This window comes from Tamandua tetradactyla, chromosome X (assembly GCF_023851605.1).
Source record: "Tamandua tetradactyla isolate mTamTet1 chromosome X, mTamTet1.pri, whole genome shotgun sequence".
NCBI lineage: Eukaryota > Metazoa > Chordata > Mammalia > Pilosa > Myrmecophagidae > Tamandua > Tamandua tetradactyla.
Genome location: NC_135353.1, coordinates 42,135,189 through 42,158,330, shown reverse-complemented (window position 1 = coordinate 42,158,330; position 23,142 = coordinate 42,135,189). Strand labels below are relative to the sequence as shown.

Here is a 23,142-nt window from a genome sequence, read left to right as displayed (position 1 = left end):
CTTTTCATTGTTCCCATGGAGATGTGACCCACTTGATTGTGGGTATTAACTGTTTATTAGAGGGAGATGTGACTCCAGCCATTTCAGGTGAGTCTTGATTAGTTTACTGGAATCCTTTAAAAGAAGAAATGTTTTGGAGACAGCAACAGAGTCCACCAGCCAGCGACCTTTGGAAGTGAAGGAGAATGCCCATGGGGTAGTTTCCTGAAGCAAGAGGCTTGGAGAGGAAGCTGGTAGACAAGTCGCCATGTTCACCATGAGCATTTCCAGTTGAGAGAGAAACCCTAAACTTCATTGACCTTTCTTGAGTGAAGGTAACCTCTTGTTGGTGCCTTAATTTGGACATTTAATAGACTTGCTTTAGTTTGGACAGTCTCATGACCTTAGAACTGTAAACCTGCAACTTAATAAATTCACCTTTTTAAAAGCCATTCTGCTTCTGTTATAGTGCATTCTGGCAGCTGGCAAACTAGAACAGATTTTGGTACCAGGAGTGGGGTGCTGCCGTTTGCAAATACCAAACATGTTGGAATGGCTTTTTAAATGGATAAGGGGAAGATTTTGGAGGCATTGTGAGGTGCTTGATAGAGAAGGCCCAGAATGCTTTGAAGAGACTGTTGGTAGAAATTTGGACTCTAAAGACATCTCTGACAAGGCTGTAGACTGAAATGAGGTGTGTGTTAAACTTGCAAATTGGAAGGAAGACAACAGTTGTTTTAAAGTGGCAGATAATCTGACAAAATTGACTAGTGGCTTTGGCTGGAAGGCATATTTTAAAAGCCATGAACTTGGATATTTAGCAGAAGAGATTTACAAATTAAATGTGAAAAGTGCAGTCTGGTTTCTCCTCACAGCTTATAGTGAAATGCAACAGGGAAGACATAAGCTGAGACTGAACACTTGGGTACAAAGAAATCAGAAGTTGATGTGCTGGAACATTCTGGGCTTTCAGGAAGGGAGACCACAGAGAATGGTGCCCCAAATGAGGATTTGACCAAATGTGGAGCCAGTCAGCCATTTCAGAAAAATCCAGGATTGAAGATGGAGTTATCCAGGAAGGATTTATGGAAACTCCTGCTGTCTGATGGGCATGATCTTTGCTTACTGCATAGAAAGCCAACAAGAATGCTGTGGGACCTGTATAAGTGGAACTACTGCCAGTCTCAACTGGGGGAGGTGGTGCTCAGGAAAGGGAAAATGTGAAGGCAAATTGTCTTGAGGGGCAGAACCAAGGAGGCTGGGGTCTGAAGTCAAGAAGCCTTGGGCCAGGAGAGCAGACCCACCCAAGTATGTGGAAAGAGTGAGTTTGCCCCGAAGGCAGAAGATAGGCCTTCCACCTCATTGCAGTGGAAGAGTTGCAGTGCCTCAGGCCTTGGAGAAGGTGTAACACATTCCTTGGGGATTGGGGAGAGCCTGGCTGCCACCACATGGAGGGGTTGAGCGTGTGCCCCAGAGACGGCAGAGAGCCCAGGTGCATTCCTGATGCTTGGAGAGGGTGTAGCCAAGAAAAAGGTGGTCTCTCCAATGTCTCCCGAGTTTGCACTCAGAGAGAAGTGGGCCACTGCCTAGGCCCTTGGAAAGGGTGGGACTGCTGCTTTCTAAAGCCCTGAAGGTAAATGACTCTCAGACTTTGAAATCTAATATACTTGGCCCTGCAGTTCTTTGAAACTGCTTGGGTCTGGTGACCTCTGTGTTCCTTCTAATTTCTCCCTGTGTAAATGGGTATATATATCCTATATTCCATCCTATGGAATGAGTATATATATGTGTGTGTGTGTATGTGTGTGTGTGTGTGTGTGTGTGTGTGTGTGTATACATACTATGTATATGTATATATATATATATACTATGTTCCTCCCTTGAACATTGGCAGAAAATAACTTGTTCTGAGTTTTACCAGTCCAGAGCCAGAAGAGTGTTTTGCCTTAGGACAGACCATGCCTGTAACTAACTTTGATGAGATTTTCTGTTTCTGACTTTGTATTGCATTTATATTGTTACTGAAACGCTTTAAGGCTTTCAGAATATTGTTAAGGAATGAGTTTATTTTTCATTTGGAAAGAATATGTCTTTTGGGGGATCAAAGGGTAGAATGTGCTTGTTTGGATCTGTACTGGACCCCAGAAAAGTCATGTCCTTTAATTCTCATTCAATATTGCTGACTGGGAGCTTTTGATTGTTCCCATGGAGATGTGACTCACCTGATTGTGGCTATTAACTTTTGATTAGAGGGAGATTTGACTCCACCCATTCCAGGTGGATCTTGATTAGTTTACTGGAATCCTTTAAAAGAAGAAATGTTTTGGAGAGAGCAACAGAGCCCACCAGCCAGCGACCTTTGGAGATGAAGGAGAATGCCTACAGGGGAACTTCATGAAGCAAGAGGCTTGGAGAGGAAGCTTGTAGACATCGTTTGCCATGTGCCTTTCCAATTGAGAGAGAAACCCTGAACTTTATTGGCCTTTCTTGAGTGAAGGTAACCACTTGTATGCCTTAATTTGGATATTTTAATAGACTTGCTTTAATTTGGACATTCTCATGGCCTCAGAACTGTAAACTTGCAACTTAATAAATTCCCCTTTTTAAAAGCCATTCTGTTTCTGTTCCATTGCATTCTGGGAGCTAACTAGAGCAATACATAAGCTATGAGTTGACTATAGGTCAGCTGCGACTTGGCTCAGTTCTTCTTAGCTTTACTTCATGTGTCCTCTCTTTCGAGGACCCAGCCTGAGGAAGCATCCCTTACTGGGCTGTACTAGTCTCTTGGTAGAAGGAAAAAAACAGGAGGCCAAGTGAAATCACACAACCACACTGAATATCTTGTTGGATGTGGCCTCTGTCATATCTCCTCACACTCTATAGGCCAAAGCATGCCAGGTAAGTCCAAAATCAGTGAGGTAGAGGCCTGCAATCCACTCACAGGAGGCATGGCAAGTCACCTGGCAATGAGCAAGGATATCTACTTTGGAAAAGTGGGGAGTAAATAAATGAACAAAAAAATCATCTACCCTATTAACTCTATATCTAATTTCCATTACCTCTAAGAACTATAGAAAATGGTTGACTGAGCAATAAGTTCAACTAATGAAGTTGACTCAGAAGCAAAATAAGACCAGCTAGTTTTCTGAGTGACCAAGACCACTCTTCAGAAATTATCCGGGGTCACAGAGAAGACTGTGTAGGAAGATTTATTGAAAAATTGGGAATAAGGCAAAATGATTGCATGACTTGCTAAATATCATGGTAGCACATTTTGTAATAAGCCTGATAAACAATCACCTAACTCTCTTAAGGTTTATAATTTTGCCTACTATTAGGGTCCACAAATTTTTAGTTTTATCACAATAGAGGTTAACTGGCAGAAAACTACTAAGATGTGATTTTCTTTGGTGGGGGGTTTGGGGGGTAGATGGGCTTGGTTCAGTAGAAAACCCTAGAAATTTGTTTATTGCCCCATAAAGCATTAACCAGTTTTGAATCTAACTTAGCAATATTATTCTGGCATACTTCTTACAACTGACTAAATTAATCTCTTTTTCAAATGCTCTTAGAACCAACATCGTTTTTCTGCTGGTCCTTTCATTTGTTGGTTGAATAAATTTGACACATGCTTTAACTTTGTCTGAGATTTGTGCCTTTACAGACTTCACTTGTTTCAAGCAGTTTTCTCTGAACTCCTATCCCCCCATCTCCCACCTGTCTTCTGTGCTCCCACATTACCCTGTTCCTTCCCCCTATCAAAGCACTATCCACACTGAGTAGGAATTGCCTATTAATTTATCTCCCGTCTTTATCAGACTGTGAGTTCCTTGCAGGGATCTTGCCTTACTTGATTGTGAATCCCCAGGACCTAGTGCAGGGTCTCCCACATCATACATGAACAGTCAATGTATATAGAATGAATGATTATTCTATAGTTGCAAAACAGTGACAACTAATGTATGAAGCAAGAAAACTTGAACTCTACAAGGCAGAAGAATTACCACAATTGAAATGATAGCCAAGGGAAGAAATTAAAGAGAAAAAATGTATGGTGTGGTTGGACCTCACTTTTAGGAAAGCCAATACGTGAAATTCAAATTTAGAACACAAAGGTGCATTTTATCAGAGTTCTGTTCCATGGAAGAATTCACTAGAGTTCTCTGGAACAATAAGATTTCCCTCTGTGTTTAAGTACCTCTAATTAACTATCTGATAGAGTTAGTTTTAGATCTCCAAGAACATATTTATTGCATAAAGTGAACGAGGAGTAGCCAGGGAAGTGAAGAAGTTCTGTTCATTGGCCAATAGCTCTCTGGCTTCTAAAATCATTTGAATGAAAAAAAAAAGAGGGAGGGGGAAAAAATGTTCTTTATGTTTTATTTTAGCACCTAGAAGAATGCTTGCCATCTTACTTCACTGTCTACTTACTCTCCTTTCCCCTCTAAAACAAAGTGTTCTCCATCCTTCTTCAAAAGAGGACATATTGTTTAATAATGCTAACACTGAACTAATCTAGATAAATCAGAATTTTAATAGAAAGTCATCTGCCACCTTAATTTTAACATGTGTCTCACTTAAGCCATTAAGTATGTTCTTCAAGTATAGTGGATAAAATGGTATTTTTTTTTAACTGAACTATAGCTTTAAAATGTCCTAAGGAAGCTTTCTAACTAAGCAGAAAAGCAAATAACTTATTTCCTACTTCAGCGACTTTATGGCTTCAATATGGCAGGGAAAATATGTTGGACATATATTTGTTTCTTTGAGAAAGAGTTTAGACTCTCTTGCATTAGTAGGGAAAGTTAGACTTTCCCTAGACATATTCCCTAGAGAACTGTAGGATGTGGTACCTGAAATATGCTTAATGACCTCATCTTTCAACACATTAGCTTTAAAAAGATTGGAAGCATGGCTATGAAAGTTTCCCCTCTTTGATATTTTCCATTACCCATGATATTCTTTCTTCATAGGTTAGCATATTCCTGATTTAAATTTTTAAAAATTTAAAAATATTTATTATATTTTAAAATGATATTTTATTTTAAAACATAAAATATTTTATGTTTACCAACAGAATTCAACACATAAAGAAACCCTGGAAGAATTTGCCATGTAAATTGCATCCAAGGGTGCAATTTTAATGATAAAGAAAAAATGTATTACAAAAAAATTAAATCTCAATATATATTTTTTAATTTTTATTAATAAAACCAATCAACATGTAAATATAAACATTCTTTTTTATCACATCGTTGTATATTCATCATCATGATCATTTCCCAAAACAGAAAATAATTCAAACATACCATACCCCTTACCCCTCCCCCACCCCGATAACCAGAATTTAAATCTATTAAATTTATTTTGACATTTATTCCCCCATCATCTACATGTTTTTTCTTTCTTTTTCTTTATTTGTTTATTAAAAAATTAACAACAAACGAACAAAAACATTCTTAACATATGATCATTCCCTTCCAAATATATAATCAGTAATTCACAATATCATCACATAGTTGCATATTCATCATCATGATCATTTCTTAGAACATTTGCATCAATTCAGAAAAAGAAATAAAAAGACAACAGAAAAACAAATAAAATGAAAACAGAAAAAAAGATTATACATACCAAACCCCTTACCCCTCCCTTTAATTGATCACTAGCATTTCAAATTAAATTTATTTTAACTATTGTTCCCCCAATATTTATTTTTATTCCATTTGTTCTACTCATCTGTTGACAAGGTAGATAAAAGGAGCATCAGACACAAACACAATCACACAGTCACATTGTGAAAGCTATATCACTATTCCATCATCATCCAGAAACATGGCTACTGGAACACAGCTCTACACTTTCAGGCAGTTCCCTCCAGCCTCTCCATTACACCTTGAATAATGAGGTGATATCTACTTAATGCGTAAGAATCAACTCCAAGATAACCTCTCAACTCTGTTTGGAATCTCTCAGCCTTTGACACTTTGTCTCATTTCACTCTTACCCCTTTTGGTCGAGAAGGTCTTCTCAATCCCTTGATGCTGTGGCTCAGCTCATTCTAGGGTTTTTCTCAATCCCTTGATGCTGAGTCTCAGCTCATTCTAAGATTTCTGTCCCACGTTGCCAGGAAGGTCTGCATCCCTGGGAGTCATGTCCCACATAGACAGGGGGAGGGTGGTGAGTTTGCTTGTTCTGCTGGCTGGAGAGAGGGGCCACATCTGAGCAACAAAAGGGGCTCTCTTGGGGGTGACTCTTAGGTGTAATTTTAAGTAGGCTTGACCTATCCTTTGCGGGGTTAAGTTTCGTATGAACAAACCCCAAGACTGGGGGCTCAGCCTATAGCTTTGGTTGTCCACACTGCTTGTGAGAATATCAAGAATTCCACTTGGGGAGGTTGAATTTTCCCCTATTCTCACCATTCCCCAAAGGGGACATTGCAAATACTTTTTTATTCACTGATCAAATCACTCTGGGATTTATCAGGGCATCATTGTGGACAAACCAACAAAATCTCATGTCCTACCTGAGATTCCAAGTACTTATGGTGTTCAATCAAACTATCTACATAAGTTATATTAGGAAACGCACTAGTCAAAATATAAATTTTGTACCAAATAATCATTTTTTGCTTTAGTCTCATGTATAAGTTGATATTTTAAAATATTAATTGCCATATATTTTCAGTACCCTGCTGTAATGACATTCCTTTATTCGTCCTGATGCAAAAACCTTTTTAAAATTTGTACATTAAGTCACTATCATTACATACTCTAGGCATTCCTAGATTATACCATCTCAATCTTTATCGTCTATCTTCCTGATTTCATTTCTGTCCCCAGCCCTCCTCCCTCTATCATTCTCACACTCAGCTTCATTCAGTGTTTTAACATAATTGCATTACAGTTAGGTAGCATTGTGCTGTCCATTTCTGAGTTTGTATAGTCAGTCCTGTTGCACAATCTGTATCCCTTCAGCTCCAGTTACCCAATATCTTACCCTATTTCTGTCTCCTGATGGTCTCTGTTACCAAGGAAATATTCCAAGTTTATTCACTAATGTCAGTTCATATCAGTGAGACCATACAGTATTTGTCCTTTTGTTTCTGGCTAATCTCACTCAGCATAATGTCCTTAAGGTCCACCCATGTTGTTACATACTTCATAACTTTATTCTCTCTTACAGCTGCATAATATTTCATCATATGTATATGCCACAGTTTGTTTAGCCACTCATCTGTTGATGGACATTTTGGCTATTTCCATCTCTTCCCAATTGTAAATAATGCTGCTATAAACATTGGTGTGCAAATGCCCGTTTGTGTCTTTGCCCTTAAGTCCTTTGAGTAGATAGCCAGCAATGGTATTGCTGGGTCGTATGGCAATTCTATATTCAGCTTTTTGAGGAACCGCCAAACTGCCTTCCACAGTGGTTGCACCATTTGACATTCCCACCAACAGTGGATAAGTGTGTCTCTTTCTCTGCATCCTCTCCAGCACTTGTCATTTTCTGTTTTGTTGATAATGGCCATTCTGGTGGGTGTGAGATGATATCTCATTGTGGTTTTGATTTGCATTTCTCTAATGGCCAGGGACATTGAGCATCTCTTCATGTGCCTTTTGCCCATTTGTATTTCCTCTTCTGAGAGGTGTCTGTTCAAGTCTTTTTCCCATTTTGTAATTGGGTTGGCTGTCTTTTTGTTGTTGAGTTGGACAATCTCTTTATAAATTCTGGATACTAGACCTTTATCTGATATGTCATTTCCAAATATTGTCTCCCATTGTGTAGGCTGTCTTTCTACTTTCTTGATGAAGTTCTTTGATGCACAGAAGCGTTTAATTTTGAGGAGCTCCCATTTATTTATTTCCTTCTTCAGTGCTCTTGCTTTAGGTTTAAGGTCCATAAAACTGCCTCCAATTGTAAGTTTCATAAGATATCTCCCTACAATTTCCTCTAACTGTTTTATGGTCTTAGACCTAATGTTTAGATCTTTGATCCATTTTGAGTTAACTTTTGTATAGGGTGTGAGATACGGGTCCTCTTTCATTCTTTTGCATATGGATATCCAGTTCTCTAGGCACCATTTATTGAAGAGACTGTTCTGTCCCAGGTGAGTTGGCTTGACTGCCTTATCAAAGATCAAATGTCCATAGATGAGAGGGTCTATATCTGAGCACTCTATTCGATTCCATTGGTCGATATATCTATCTTTATGCCAATACCATGCTGTTTTGACCAGTGTAGCTTCATAATATGCCTTAAAGTCAGGTAGCATGAGACCTCTGACTTCATTTTTTTCCTCAGGATACTTTTAGCTATTTGGGGCACCCTGTCCTTCCAGATGAATTTGGTTATTGGTTTTTCTATTTCTGAAAATTAAGTTGTTGGGATTTTAATTGGTATTGCATTGAATCTGTAAATCAATTTAGGTAGAATTGACATTTTAACTATATTTCGTCTTTCAATCCATGAACACGGCATGCCCTTCTATCTATTTAGGTCTTCTGTGATTTCTTTTAACAATTTCTTGTAGTTTCCTTTGTATAGGTCTTTTGTCTCTTTAAGTTTATTCCTAAATATTTTATTTTTTTTGGTTGCAATTGTAAATGAAATTCATTTCCTGATTCCCCCGTCAGATTGTTCATTACTAGTGTATAGAAACACTACAGATTTTTGAGTGTTGATCTTGTAACCTGCCACTTTGCTGTGCTCACTTATTAGCTCTGGTAGTTTTGCTGTGGATTTTTTGGGGGTTTTCGACATATAGTAGCATATCATCTGCAAACAGTGAGAGTTTTACTTCTTCCTTTCCAATTTTGATGCCTTGTATTTCTTTTTCTTGTCTAATTGCTCTGGCTAGAACTTCCAACACAATGTTGAATAACAGTGGTGATAGTGGACATCCTTGTCTTGTTCCTGATCTTAGGAGGAAAGTTTTCAGTTTTTCCCCATTGAGGATGATATTAGCTGTGGGTATTCCATATATTCCCTTTATCGTTTTAAGGAAGTTCCCTTCGATTCCTATCCTTTGAAATGTTTTCAACAGAAAACGATGCTGAATTTTGTCAAATGCCTTTTCTGCATCAATTGAGATGATCGTGTGGTTTTTCTGCTTTGATTTGTTGATATGGTTTATAACATTAATTGATTATCTTATGTTGAACCATCCTTGTATACCTGGGATGAATCTGACTTGGTCATGGTGTATAATTCTTTTAATGTGCTACTGGATTCGATTTGCTAGAATTTTGTTGAGGATTTTTGCATCTATATTCATTAGAGAGATTGGCCTGTAGTTTTCTTTTTTTTGTAATATCTTGGTCTGGCTTTGGTTTGAGGGTAACATTGGCTTTGTAGAATGAGTTAGGTAGCTTTCCCTCTTAATTTTTTTGAAAAGTTTGAGCAGGATTGGTACTAATTCTTTCTGGAATGTTTGGTAGAATTCACATGTGAAGCCATCTGGTCCCAGACTTTTCTTTCTGGGGAGCTTCTTAATGACTGGTTCAATTTCTTTACTTGTGATTGGTTTGTTGACGTCATCTATTTCTCCTCGAGTCAAAGTTGGTTGTTCCTGCCTTTCTAGGAATTTGTCCATTTCATCTACATTGTTGTATTTATTAGCATAAAGTTGTTCATAGTGTCCTGTCATTACTTCCTTTATTTCTGTGGGGTCAGTGTTTATGTCTCCGCTTCCATTTCTGATCTTATTTATTTGCGTCCTTTCTCCTCTTGTTTTTGTCAGTCTTGCTAAGGGTCCATCAATCTTATTGATTTTCTCAAAAAAAAAAAACAGCTTCTGGTTTTATTGATTTTTCAATTGTTTCTATGTTCTCAATTTCATTTATTTCTGCTGTAATCTTCATTATATCTTTCCTTTTGCTTGCTTTTGGGTTAGTTTGCAGTTCTTTCTCTATTTCTTCTAAGTGGACAGTTAATTCCTCAATTTTTGCCCTTTCTTCTTTTTTGATATAGGCATTTAGGGCAATAAATTTCCCTCTTAGCACTGCCTTTGCTGCATCCAATAAGTTTTGATATGTTGGGTTTTCATTTTCACTTGCCTCGAGATGTTTACTGATTTCTCTTGTAATTTCTTCTTTGACCCACTGGTTGTTTAAGAGTGTGTTGTTGAGCCTCCATGTAGTTGAGAATTTTCTGGCACTCTGCCTATTATTGATTTCCAACTTCATTCTTTTATGATCTGAGAAAGTGTTTTGTATGATTTCAATCTTTTACAATTTATTGACACTTGCTTTGTGACCCAGCATGTGATCTATCCTTGAGAATGATCCATGAGCAGTTAAGAAAAAGGTGTATCCTGCTGTTATGGGGTGTAATATTCTATAAATGTCTGTTAAGTCTAGCTCATTTATTTTATTATTCAAATTCTCTGTTTCTTTATTGATCCTCTCTCTAGATGTTCTGTCCATTGATGAGAGTGGGGAATTGAAGTCTTCAACTATTATGATAGATGTGTCTATTTCTCTTTTCAGTGTTTGCTGCATGTATTTTGGAGCATTCTAGTTCACTTCATAAATATTTATGATTGTCATGTATTCATGCTGAGTTGTTCCTTTTATTAATACATAGTATCCTTCTTTGTCTCATTTAACTCTTTTACAGTTGAAGTCTAATTTGTTGTATATTAATTAGTATAGCTACTCCTGCTCTTTTCTGATTTTTATTTGCATGATATATCTTTTCCCAACCTTTCACTTTCAACCTATATTTACCCTTGGGCCTAAGATGTGTTTCCTGTAGACAGCATATAGATGGGTCCTGTTTTTTAATCCATTCTGCTGGTTTATGTCTTTTGATTGGGGAGTTTATTCCATTAACATTTAGTGCTATTACTGCATGGGTAGTACTTTCTTCTACCATTTTGCCTTTTGGATTTTATATGTCATATCTAATTTTCCTTCTTTTTTACCTTTACTCATAGTCTTCCTTTCTACACTCTTCTCCACACCTCTCTCTCCTGTCTTTTCATATCTGTCTCTAGTCCTCCCTTTAGTATTTCTTGCAGAGCTGGTCTCTTGGTCACAAATTCTCTCAGTGATTTTGTTGTCTGAAAATGTTTTAATTTCTCCCTCATTTTTGAAGGACAATTTTGCTGGATATATAATGCTTGGTTGACAGTTTTTCTCTTTTAGTAATTTAAATATATCATCCCACTGTCTTCTTGCCTCCATGGTTTCTATGAGAAATCTATGCATAGTCATATTGGGCTTCCTTTGGATGTGATGGATTGCTTTTCTTTTGCTACTTTCAAGATTATCTCTTTCTCTTTGACCTCTGACATTCTGATTAGTAAGTGTCTTGGAGTACGTCTGTTTGGATCTATTCTCTTTGGGGTATGCTGTACTTCTTGGATCTGTAATTTTAAGTCTTTCATAAGAGTTGGGAAATTTTCAGTGATAATTTCGTCCATTAGGTTTTCTCCTCCTTTTCCCTTCTGTTCTCCTTCTGGGACATCACAACACGTATACTTATGTGCTTCATATTGTCATTCAATTCCCTAAATCTCTGCTCATATTTATCCATTTTTTCCCTATATTTTCTTTTGCTTGTCGGATTTCAGATGTTCCATCCTCCAGTGCACTAATCCTATCTTCTGCCTCTCGAAATCTACCATTGTAGGTTTCCATTTGTTTTCATCTATTCTACCATGCCTTTCATTCCCATAAGTTCTGTGATTTGTTTTTTCAAACTTTCAATTTCTTCTTTTTGTTCATTCCTTGCCCTCTTTATATCCTCCCTCAACTCATTGATTTGGTTTTTGATGAGGTTTTCCAAGTCTGTCCGTATATTCTGAATTAATTATTGCAGCTCCTGTATCTCATTTGAATTGTTGGTTTGTCCCTTTGACTGGGCCATATCTTCAATTTTCCTAGTGTGATTTATTTTTTGCTGGTGTCTAGGCATTCAATTACCTTAATTAGTTTATTCTGGAGATTGCTTTCACTTCTTTAACCTAGTGTTTTGCTGGATGAATTTGTTGTCTATCTGTTCTTTGACATTCAGTTCAGTTTTTTCTGGACCTCTAGCTTAGGTTTTGTTTAAAAGAGGAGAAGTTTTCAGTTCTTGTTTTCTTGTTTCTTACCCTGCCTGTATGGTGCCTTCCCCACACCCCCACCCTTAGGAGGGTCTACTTAGGTATTATAGACCCCAGCCGGATTTTCCCAGACCAAACTGGCCTCCTATCAGGAGGAAAGAGTCACCTGTGTCGGTTTTCCCTGAGGGTGAGACCCAGCAGTTTGAAAGGCTTTCCTGTGAAGTCTCTGGACTCTATTTTTCTTGTCCTGCCCAGTATGTAGTGCTTGTCTGACTGCAGGTCCCACCAGCATAAGATGATGTGGTACCTTTAACTTTGGCTGACTCTCCCTGCTGGGGGAGTGGTGGAGACAGAGGAGAGGTTATAGGCTGGTTTTAATGGCTTCAAATTACCAAGCCCTGGTTGTCTGAGCTCCTTCAGGAAGGGATTCCACCTGAGTTGGGCTTCATCCCTCCCCTGGGGAAGGCACAGGCTCCAGACAAGCCCTCAAATGAGCTTGTTTCTGCCTATGCCTGGGGCAGTTGCAGCCTGAGAAGTCCTGCCACTTTATCCAAAGGCAGTCAAGCCTTTGTAGAAACACAGTCACAAAAACCTGTTTCCTTTTTTTTTCTTTTTCCATCAGCCCTGCCCCCTTGGTGCTGGGGCAAAAATGAGCAACCTCCGCTTTGACCAGGTTCACCTGAGCTCGGGGCCTATTTTTAGTAGTCAGAATTTGTTAATTAATTCCACAATTGGCATTTGGTTGGGCTCAGCCCCTGCTGCTGGTTAAGTCCCTTTCCTTTCCTCTCTGGGAAGCAGCGTGTGGAGGAGGGGCACTGACCACCACGGCTTGGGGAACTCACGGTTCTGGGGGGGGGGCTCGCAGCCAGTCCAGCTCGTCCAGACTGGGGTACGCTGTATGTCCAGTCACTGACATGGCCCCAGGAGCTGTTCTGTACTGTTTCTGGTAATTTAGTAGCTTTCTGGAGGACAAACTAAATCGCACACATTGCTAAGTTGCCATCTTGGCCCAGAACCGACCCCAATATTTTTAAAGGTTCCTCTGAACTAACATCTTTCCCAAATCAATGACCACTAACACCAAAATAAGAATATCCAGAAATATAATTTTCTTTTCTTTAGCTAACTCATCTTCTGTCAAAAAAAGAAAAACCTTCTCTGCAATTTGTCCAGAGTTATAGAAAAGGAAGCACCCATTATGATATGATGAATTTTGGTTTGCTAATGCTGCCAAAATGCAATATATCCGAAATGGATTGGTTTTTACAATGAGGATTTAAGTTACAGGTTAACAACCCTACAGCAGCACCAACAGGAGGATACCTGCATGGAGGAAAGGCAGCATCCAGGATCCTCTGTCAGATGGGAAGACACATGGCAATGTCTGTTAGCCCTCCTGGGTTGGTTTCAAACTGGCTCTCTCAGCTCCTGTGGGCCCTTCTTGGGGGCAGGGGGGTGGAGCGTTCCTTCTGCATCTCTGAACGTGTATGTCTAGGTGTCTGCTCTCAATCGACTCTGAGCTTTTTCTCTGTGAGCCTTTCAAGGATTCCAACTAACTAATTAAGACCTACCTTGAATGTGTGGGGGTCACATCTCCATTTAATCTAAAGGTTCCATCCACAATTGGGTGGATTGCATCTCCATGGAAACAACTTAATCAAAGGTTCCACCCAAACAATAGGTCTGCCTTCACAAAATAGGATTAAGATTTACATCACATGGCTTTTTTGGGGTACATACTAGTTTCAAACCAGCACAGTGACCAATCTGGAAAGTTTAGCCTCATTTATTCAGGCTCCCTGTAGAGAAATCTTGTCTGAATTAGCCTACCAGCCATCTCCAATTTATCAATGGGCTGTGTTCCAAAATTTACTTGTAAGTCAACTGTTTGAAACTCAGAACATATTTTTCCTTAAAAACAAAGTTGGGTTTGGGTCTTGGATCAGCTCACAAAAGACTGGATTGTGTATCAACTGCAACCATGGGACTACTGGTACTCATCTACAATCTGGACCCTGAGAGTAATAGGCTGCAGGAAAAGAGAAAATAGGAATAGAATCTCCTTCTCAATTCCTATTGCAAAGCAATTCAGAGAAAAATTTCCCAAAAGGCCAAGCTTAGGTGCATCACCCTCAGTTCTCCTAATGCTCTTCTCCCAGTCTTTAACGTCTTTCAAACCCCTCAAGGCTAACACAAATCTTAGTTCTGAGCGTGTTAGGGGAGGGGACAGCAGGCTGAGCAGCAGGTATCAGGGATCCAGCTATATATTTGTATATAAGACATAGACACCAACCCTTAACAAGGACTTATTCATGGAATTTGGGTGCAGAGGTGGGATTAACTTATAAAGGGCATGAGAAAAGGACTATTACAAAACCTGTGCCCAGGGTGAGTAAAATGTAAAGTATGACCAAAGTGACTGCATTGCAAGAGTCAAGCAGTTAAATTTCAATGGTTACATATTTCTCCTACAGTGGAACTGGATGAAACCAGCAAATACAAAACCCAAAAGCCTAACTTCACAAATCAGCCCAAGGCAAAACCATCAAGTGGGTCAGGTCTTTTAATAACTTTCTCACCTCTCCTTTCACCTTCCAGAAGCTATCTGAGCTGCCTACTGTGGCTCTCTTCCAAGATAAGGCTGTGCGGTTTTCTGATTTTTACCTAGGCACACTTACCTATCCACACCTTAGTGACTGGGTATTTCCTAAGGAGGATGGGAGCATGATGGGTCATCATCAGACATCATTTGTGCTATAGTATTAGTGAGAGAATTGCTCCCTCTTATAATGCCTTAGTTTAAAGGATATGCACATTTCCAGAAGTTCCTTTAAGTGCTTAACTGTAAGAATTTCACACACCACAGGCTAGACAGCAGAGCAGATATTTTGGAACCAGGGTCTTTTAATGCCTACTGAAACCACACCTGTAGATAGCTATCTACTTTACTTATATGTGTACATATCAGGTCAAGAGCCAAAACATTTGTAGAGTTGTTATCTCAAGGAGTTTTCTATCCTCTGATGACAAAAATATATACATATTTACCAAACTCCAAATAAATATATGCCAGGTACCATTCTAAGCACCTTGCATAAATTACCTCATTTAATTGTTAACAACCTTAGGACATGGTTGTTATTAGCCTCATTTGGGGGAAACTGAGGCACAATCCATTCAAAAGAGGATGGGAAGAGAGTGGGAAAAGAAAGCACAGATTGGACAAACAAAAATCAAATAGCAAGATGTCAGATTTAACCCCAACCATATAAATAATTACATTAAATATATGGTCCGAACGCTCCAATTAAAAGGCAGAGACTGTCAGAGTGGACTAAAAAGCAAAAAACCATGCAACAGTTTGGGTGGTTCTTCAAAAAGTTACAAATAGAATCATCAAATGACTTGGCAATTCCACTTCTAGGAATTGAAAACAAAAGAACTGAAGACAGGGGTACAAACAGATACTTGTACACAATGTTCATAGCATATTATTCACAATAGCCAAAAGGTGGAAAAAAAACTAAATGTCCATCAACAGATGAACAGATAAACAAAATGTGGTATATACACACACAATGGAATATTATTCATCCATAAAAAGAAATGAAGTATTAATACATGTTTCAACATTAATCTGGAAAATTATTAATTTCCAGAATTAATCTGGAAAAACATGCTAAGTAAAAGAAACTTGACACAAAATGACAAATATTACATGATTTCATTTACAGGAGATATCTAGAACAAGCAAATTCAGAGACATAAAGTAGATTAGAGGTTACCAGAGGTCAGAGGAGGGGGCATTGGGGAAGTATTGCTTAATGGGTAATAAGATTTTGTTTGGGGTGAAGAAAGTTTTGGTAATGGAAGGTGATGATGGTAGCACAACAGTGTAAAAGTAACTAACACCACTGATCGTGCACTTAAAACTGGTTAAAATGGGAAATTTTTGTTTTATATGTTAGGCTTAATCACGAAAACAGATAAAAAAAGGGAAAAGCCTTGGGGTCAGCATAGAACAGTATCCAAAGAGATAGGGCACATGTGCTGCTCAAAACTGATCCAATCCTAGCCTAGTATGACCTCAAATAGGTTGGCTCCAAGGATTCTGCACTGCACCAGAATGGGTCTGAATTCCAAGCATTCTCTCCTCCATTTCCAACTTAGGGTTAGACCAGACCCAAAACAGATCTACACCTTCTAGGTCTGCGTATAGATTGACTTTCTGAATGTCCAAATCCTTACGAAGCCTTTCCAGATCAACCTGTTGAGAACAAGACTTCCCAAATCACATATAGTCTAAGCCAATTCTTAGCCCAAGTATTCACCATCATCTTAAATGTAATGAGATCCCGGATACACCCCTTACTCATTTTGCATTTCATTTCCTGCTTATGTCTTGTAAGCATGACCTTTTGTCGGTATTACTGATGTTAAGTCTCCCAGAAAGCACAGGTGTCTGTATAATACAATACTCAGCAGTAGCATATCCAGTTACAAATTCATAAATATCCAATTACAATTCCCAAATTACATCATACATGTTCTTTGGTGATAATATATATGTAACAGGAGAAAAGCACCATTACACACTGCATTCAATTAGGATCATGAAAACCTTGAAAATAGTGCATCATTTTGGTTAAAACAGAAGAAAAGTTTGTGGCGACAAAGGTAATAATAGTATCTCTTTGACAGTATGACACTGAAGTTCAAGGTCACCTAGCAGTCATCTGACAAAAACCAAGGGCTACACTAAGCTAGAGGTTAGGTACCAAATCATTTTCTCCTTCCTATCCTTGAAGTGAATGAAGCCTATTTCTGATTTGCAATGATGTATTTATCAAGATTTTGTGCCCTATGCCGCATCAGAATCTTTTCCTTGTTACATTAATCACCTTCATTTAGCAATATATCAAAGAAACTAAGCTTTCTCAGCCTGACCCATGTGGAACGGCCATTGCAGCTTAAAACAATATCTAAGAATTAGGAAAGAAAAACAGTAATTCTTACATTAAAGTATATCGTCTTAGGTTCCCACCCTTCCTTCAGTCACTACTTCCAGTATCTGTTCTCGACATTAATTATTGTCTATTTGTGTCTATAAATATAACAAACTCTGTATCAATTAACAGAAATTAGCATCTTTTAGGTAGCTTCTCTTTTATTCTCAACTCTAGACCCAATATAATCTCTTGGGTCTTGGCATATAGCATCTCTAGAAAGGTTACTTCAATTAAAAAACATGCTTCTGATAAGAGATGAGATGGATAATGGCTGTAATATAAGCATCATTCTATCTAAGAGGCAGTCTCAGAGATCAGTTTCTATAACAAAAGAAAGAAAAAAATCAAAGCAGTGCACATAGCGAGATCTTCATATTACTTGTATCCTGGAAACCAAACAAGGTCACACTAGTTTTCTCATCTTTACATGTCTTTACAAAAATGTGTTCCTTGTGTCTGTGTGCTCATAAAAAGTAAGGCTATCATAAGATGCAGCTTAAGGACCCTGTTCTAAATACTCTAACCTTCTCCTGGATGGAACCAAATTATCTGAGACCCAGGTGTCTGGACTACATGTTTTAGTGTCATTATAGAAACAATCTTAACTAGAATGAACCCAAAGGTTGACCATCAATTAACATACAGGGCCATTACAAGATACATGTATGGTTTAATTTACTGAAAAGACATGGTTTCTTCTTGATGAAAATCCAAAGAAGTTTCCTTTAGACCTCAGTGCCAGGAAATGCTTTCCTTCTCCACTATGACTGGCTTTGTATCTGGACACTGATTTCTGTAACTTGACTGTTTCCTTCTCTGGGTGGCCTTCAGGTTATCTCAGAGCCAAATTATGGACCACGTGTACATCACTTTTTTAAGGTATTAACCTCAATCAGGGTACCAATTTCACCAAGTTCTCTCATTTAGTTATTTTTAACTTCATACTGTATGTTTTTTGTAAGTCCTTTTTGGAACATGGTGGAGTAGGAATTAAATTTACATAATCATTGGGAAAAAATAGGGCTACTAGGATTTCCACCCATATTTGGCTAAACTGCTTCCTTGAAACAGAAAAAGACCCAATACCATGGACCAGTGACTTTGCCAGAATAAACTGCAATGACTTGTAGATTGTTTTGTCCCCTTCTGTATAATCCAAAGTAGACAGATACCTCCTGATATCTCACCAGCTCCAGATAGAGAGGTTTGGAAACAGCTACATAGGTAGACTACTTTGGAGTAAGACCCAGAAAAACAAAATTTGTCATCTTAAATCTATTGAGCTATTGTGCTCCAGCTTTTTGAGAATTGGGTATAATCTGTAGACCCAGATCACAAGCTTTCAATTTATGGGGGTCTACAGACAAGCCCAAGTTCATTTATGAGCCTAAAGAACTCCTTTCTATGAAATGGCAAGCTTAAAGATCAGCCACAACACCTCAAAGTGTAGGTCCTGTGAAAAAAAAAACTGCATAACGTGTTTTTCATGTAAAAGGTTCAAAGATGGGTTGGGGATCAGGGATATCTCCCGCTCACATTACTCAGTAATAAAATACCCTGTTGCACTCATTTTTGCTCCCTGTTCACTTTAAGTAAGCCCTGCCTTACCCATCCTGCTTTACTTTTCCTCAGAAGACATCACACACCACTATTTGTCTCTGATGACTAGAATGAAGCTCTATGAGGGCAGAGACTTCTTGTTCATGGCTGTGTCCCTAGTGCATTAGAGATGACCTATTTTTAATGAATCTCCTACAGGAGAGGTACTGGTCCTTTTTCTATTTCAAGGAAGTACTTTTACAAGTGTGGGTGGAAATCCTAGAGATTTGCAAACTACAAACCAAATCCAGCCTGCTGCCTATTCTTGCAAATAAAGTTTTACTGGAATTCAGCCATACTCGTTCATTTACATATTGTCTATTGCTGCTTTCACGCTACAACAGCAGAACTGAGTAGCTTCAAGGGAGATCCTACGGCCCACAAAGCTTAAAATACTTACTACCTGACCCCCTACAGCATTCATTTGACCCTTATTTTCCAAACTAAATTGGAATCACTCTAGGGGCAGGAGCTAGGATTTAAGCAGGAGTAGCACTCTTTTGTACAGATGCTTAAAAACAGCTATCATTACACAAACACAAATCTATTTCCAACATCATTTTTGCACAGTTAAAGCCGAAGTATTTTCAATACTCAATCCACTTCTAAAAAGATCATAAGCAAACGCTACCTGTGTTCAATTTGGAGAACAGAAAGAAGAGGTACCGATGCTTAGTAGTGAACTTTCTGGTTCAAATTCACAATCATTTAACCTTTAAAATGGAAATGTGATTGTGATGTACTAACCATAAAGCTCTTCCCTCATAATTTCAAATAATTTTGAAGCAAACAAGTTATTTTCTCAATGCCAAAATTACTATAATGAAGTTTTTTTTTTTTTTGCCAGGTACATTATGGATGCTCAATAGTCATTGAAGGGATCACTTCCCTGTAAATAATTCTGCTCAACTGATTTTTTTTTAACAAATTACAATTACCTAAAAAGGGGGCATTGAGATTTATATTCCTTTGCCAATTCTAAAACATGCTTTCTATTTCTCAATCCTTTTAAAAAATTATATCCTTTTTGTGAATCTCTAAAAACTTTAATTTGCACAGGTATCACGGGTTCCAAAGAATTGAAAAATAAACGGATAATTTTAGACATAGTTTTGCCCCACTGTTTATCCCAGGTGTAGTGTTGAAACAGGATTTTTTCATATTATTGGATGTGCTGTTTGAAAATGGACTAAGAATTAAGAAGACCAGGGCTGTAGTACTGAATTATCTTTACTATTTTGAATAAGCAACAATATACACAATGATGTACAATCAATTAAGAAAACTATTGTTTATTTAGAAAAAAAGATTACACTGGTAGAATTAAGTAGATAAAAAAATTCTCTTTTAAAAATGTCACTGAAACTTTTCCAGATGAAAGTTCAGCAATACAAAGCTCCTATAGCTGTAGAATTAAAACACAATTAACTTCTGATCCCCCTCCCACCCTCAGATTTGTCCAACATAATTACAAGGAAAAAAGGCGGCAAGGGATAAGAGAGTGCTGGTACATTTTTCTTTTTAAAACAAGTTTTAATGTACACATACTATATAAAATTACTTCTAAGCATTTCATAAGACACTACTCCCACTTTATTTTCAGTGATTAATATTAAAAACAGGCCAAATAATAAATTAAAAGTGAATTTTAAAATGAGGTAAATTCAAAATGGTTCAATAATTGTTTATTTTCAGTTTCAAACAATAAAAAGAAAGCATTTCAGATTGAAAAAACAAAACAACTAAACCCAGGCAATTACTTAGTTTACCTAAAGTGAAATTCTGTACACATGTAACCTTATTTGCTTGTTGGGATCTGTATGCAGCACATTGTGCTAAAAATATAGAACAGTTAACACTTTCAGCCATTTACTGAAAATAAACATAGAAACTAAGCAACAAGTTAAAATACAGTAATGCACAACTCAACAATTTTAAGTTTTCGGCATGGAGCAATAAAGCACATGATTTGAATAATTTAAGGAGATGCAAATGGGCCCTCTTCATAATTGCTCGGCAATCTACTCAGGAAAATAAATTTCTCGTCACAGCAGAACCTCATTCCAATCTCACCTGAAAGAAACAAAGTGATTACATTGATAGATAGGGAAGGAGGGAAGGAGGGGAAGAGAAAGATAGAAGAAGGGAACAAGGGAGAGAAGGGGGAAGGAAAGAGGAGGGATGGAAGGAAGAAGGGAGGGAAGGTAAGATTGATTCAAGAAATAAAGAAAACTCAATGAGCACCATCGATAAAAAAATGCTTGCATTAAGCCTCCAGAATGGGACGAAATATGTTACTTCTTAATGTCCACTCTTAGAAACCATTAAAAGATCTGAAAAACCAGATTAAGATGACTTTAAAAACTGAACATATAATAATGTGTGTGTGTGAGAGAGAAGAAGTAGGGAGGGAGATAAAAATAAAATAACAACAAATAAAAGGGGCAAGCAGTAGTTTGTCAAAAATAAACAGAACATGTAACAAAGAAAATGAATCTATTTTACATAATCAACTAAAAAGAAAAAAATAACCACAGTTTTACAAGGACACATTTTAATAGTGACATATTAAGATGCAATGTCTGGTAAATTATAAAAATTGCTTTAAAAATATATTGACTCAATTATACTCACTTCATTTCCTTTATGCACTGACATTTTTTCAAATACTGTATATTGAAATAAATTCAAAACATGATTATTACAACATGTGGCAAATAACTTCATATCTGCCCACCATTGTTCTCATTCAAATTTTAAACTAATGTACAATGCATTAAACCTTATTGATGAAAATACTACATTCACATATTTGATAAAATCAGAGCTAGAAGGAGCCTTAGAAAATAATCACACTTGCATGAAATGCCAACAAATAATTTACATTTCATTTCTACACAGCATTCTGTTCACACCATGTATAATCTCAACATTATCAATTATAATTGTGGATATACTAATGTTGAACTTACAATTTTAACACTTTAAAGTCACTGCTCCTGCCCATCAACTGATGAATGGATAAACAAAATATGGTATACATTCATACAATGGAATATTATTCAGCGATAAAAAGGAATGAAGTACTGATACATGCTACAGCATGGATGAACCTTGAAAACATGATGCTAAGTGAAATAAGCCAGACACAAAAGGCCACATATTACATGATTCTATTTATACAAAATGTCCAAAATAGGCAAAATTCATAGAGGCAGAAAGTACATTAGTGGTTACCAGGGATGAGGGGAGAGGGAAATGCGGAATGGCTGCTAACAGCTTTTGGGGTGATGGAAATGCTCTGGAATCAGATAGCGGTGATGGCTGTGTAACAATGTGAATATACTAAAACCCACTGAATTGTATACTTTAAAATGGTGAGTTTTTTCTCAATTTTAAAAATTGCCAAAAAAAAAGACAAGTGTTCCAATAAAGAGCATCATGATATCATCAGTATGGTAATAACTAGGATGAAAAGAAATGGGTTTTCAATCATGATAATGTCACATTGGGAGAACTATTAGACGAAGGAAATTTTGGTGAAATAATTTAAGGGCACATTCATTAAAGGATAAAATTGCTGTTGCTGTTAAAATGTGGAAAGATCTTTCCCAGGAACCGAAATTAATTTTTTTTTACAAGAATCCAAAATCCTCAAGCAAAATGTTCATCCCCATTTTGTGAGTTCACACACGAAGATAGCCTATCTACATAATTATGGAACTGGTTCCAGGAGGCGAGTTCTCTTCTTTCTGAGAAAAAAGGATGAGCTAAAACTCAGTAAAATTTTCATTAGATGCTGCTTCTGGTATGGCGTATCTCGAATAAAAAAACTGTATACACAGGGACCTTGCTCCAAGAAACTGCCTGGAGGTGAAAATAATGTTCCGAAATTCAGTGACTTTGGAATGTCTCGTCAAGAGGATGGTGGTGTATATTCATCTTCTGGCTTAAAGCAGATTCCCATTAAATGGACAGCACCAGAAGCTCTTAATTATGGGAGATATCGTTCTGAGAGTGACGCATGGAGCTTTGGCATCCTCCTCTGGGAGACCTTCAGCTTAGAGGTCTGTCCATACCCTGGAATGACAAATCAGCAAGCACAAGAGCAGTGGAAAGATGATACTGGATGTCAATCCTGCAGCAGTGCCCAGAGAATATTTATAAACTAATGCTGACGTACTGGGCTTATAAACTTGAAAACCACCCCCAAGATCAATGAACTTCAGAAAGAGAGTGCTAGTTGCCATTAAGAAGAAAGTCATAAAGTGAAGAAACAGTGCTAAACTCAGTCTTTAGGACTCTATCTTCCAGCAGAATAGTATTTTTCTTCTCATTGAGTTTATACCACATTACCTGAAACCATCTTCTAAGATTAATTAAAAATTTTTTTTTAATATGTGCCACTTTGGCCATTGTATATAAGTACAGGCCCTAAAATGTAAGTGATGACACAGATCTATCTTTTCACATATAGGACTTCAGATGTTTCTCAAAGGTTTT

The 23,142-nt window shown here is 37.6% G+C and overlaps 1 protein-coding gene and 1 pseudogene across 6 annotated transcripts in view; one reads left to right on the top strand and one right to left on the bottom strand.

Annotated features, from left to right (window-relative positions):
- Positions 1–19,928: 19,928 nt before the first annotated feature.
- Positions 19,929–23,142, bottom strand: part of THOC2 (THO complex subunit 2) — a 147,102-nt gene continuing 143,888 nt past the window's right edge. For all 6 annotated transcript variants that reach the window (XM_077146477.1, XM_077146479.1, XM_077146480.1 and 3 more), the window contains exon 39: positions 19,929–22,719. The gene's annotated coding sequence lies outside the window, so the exon portion shown is untranslated. The remainder of the gene's footprint in view (positions 22,720–23,142) is intronic.
- On the top strand, positions 21,905–22,892 carry LOC143671790 (tyrosine-protein kinase Fer-like; annotated as a pseudogene).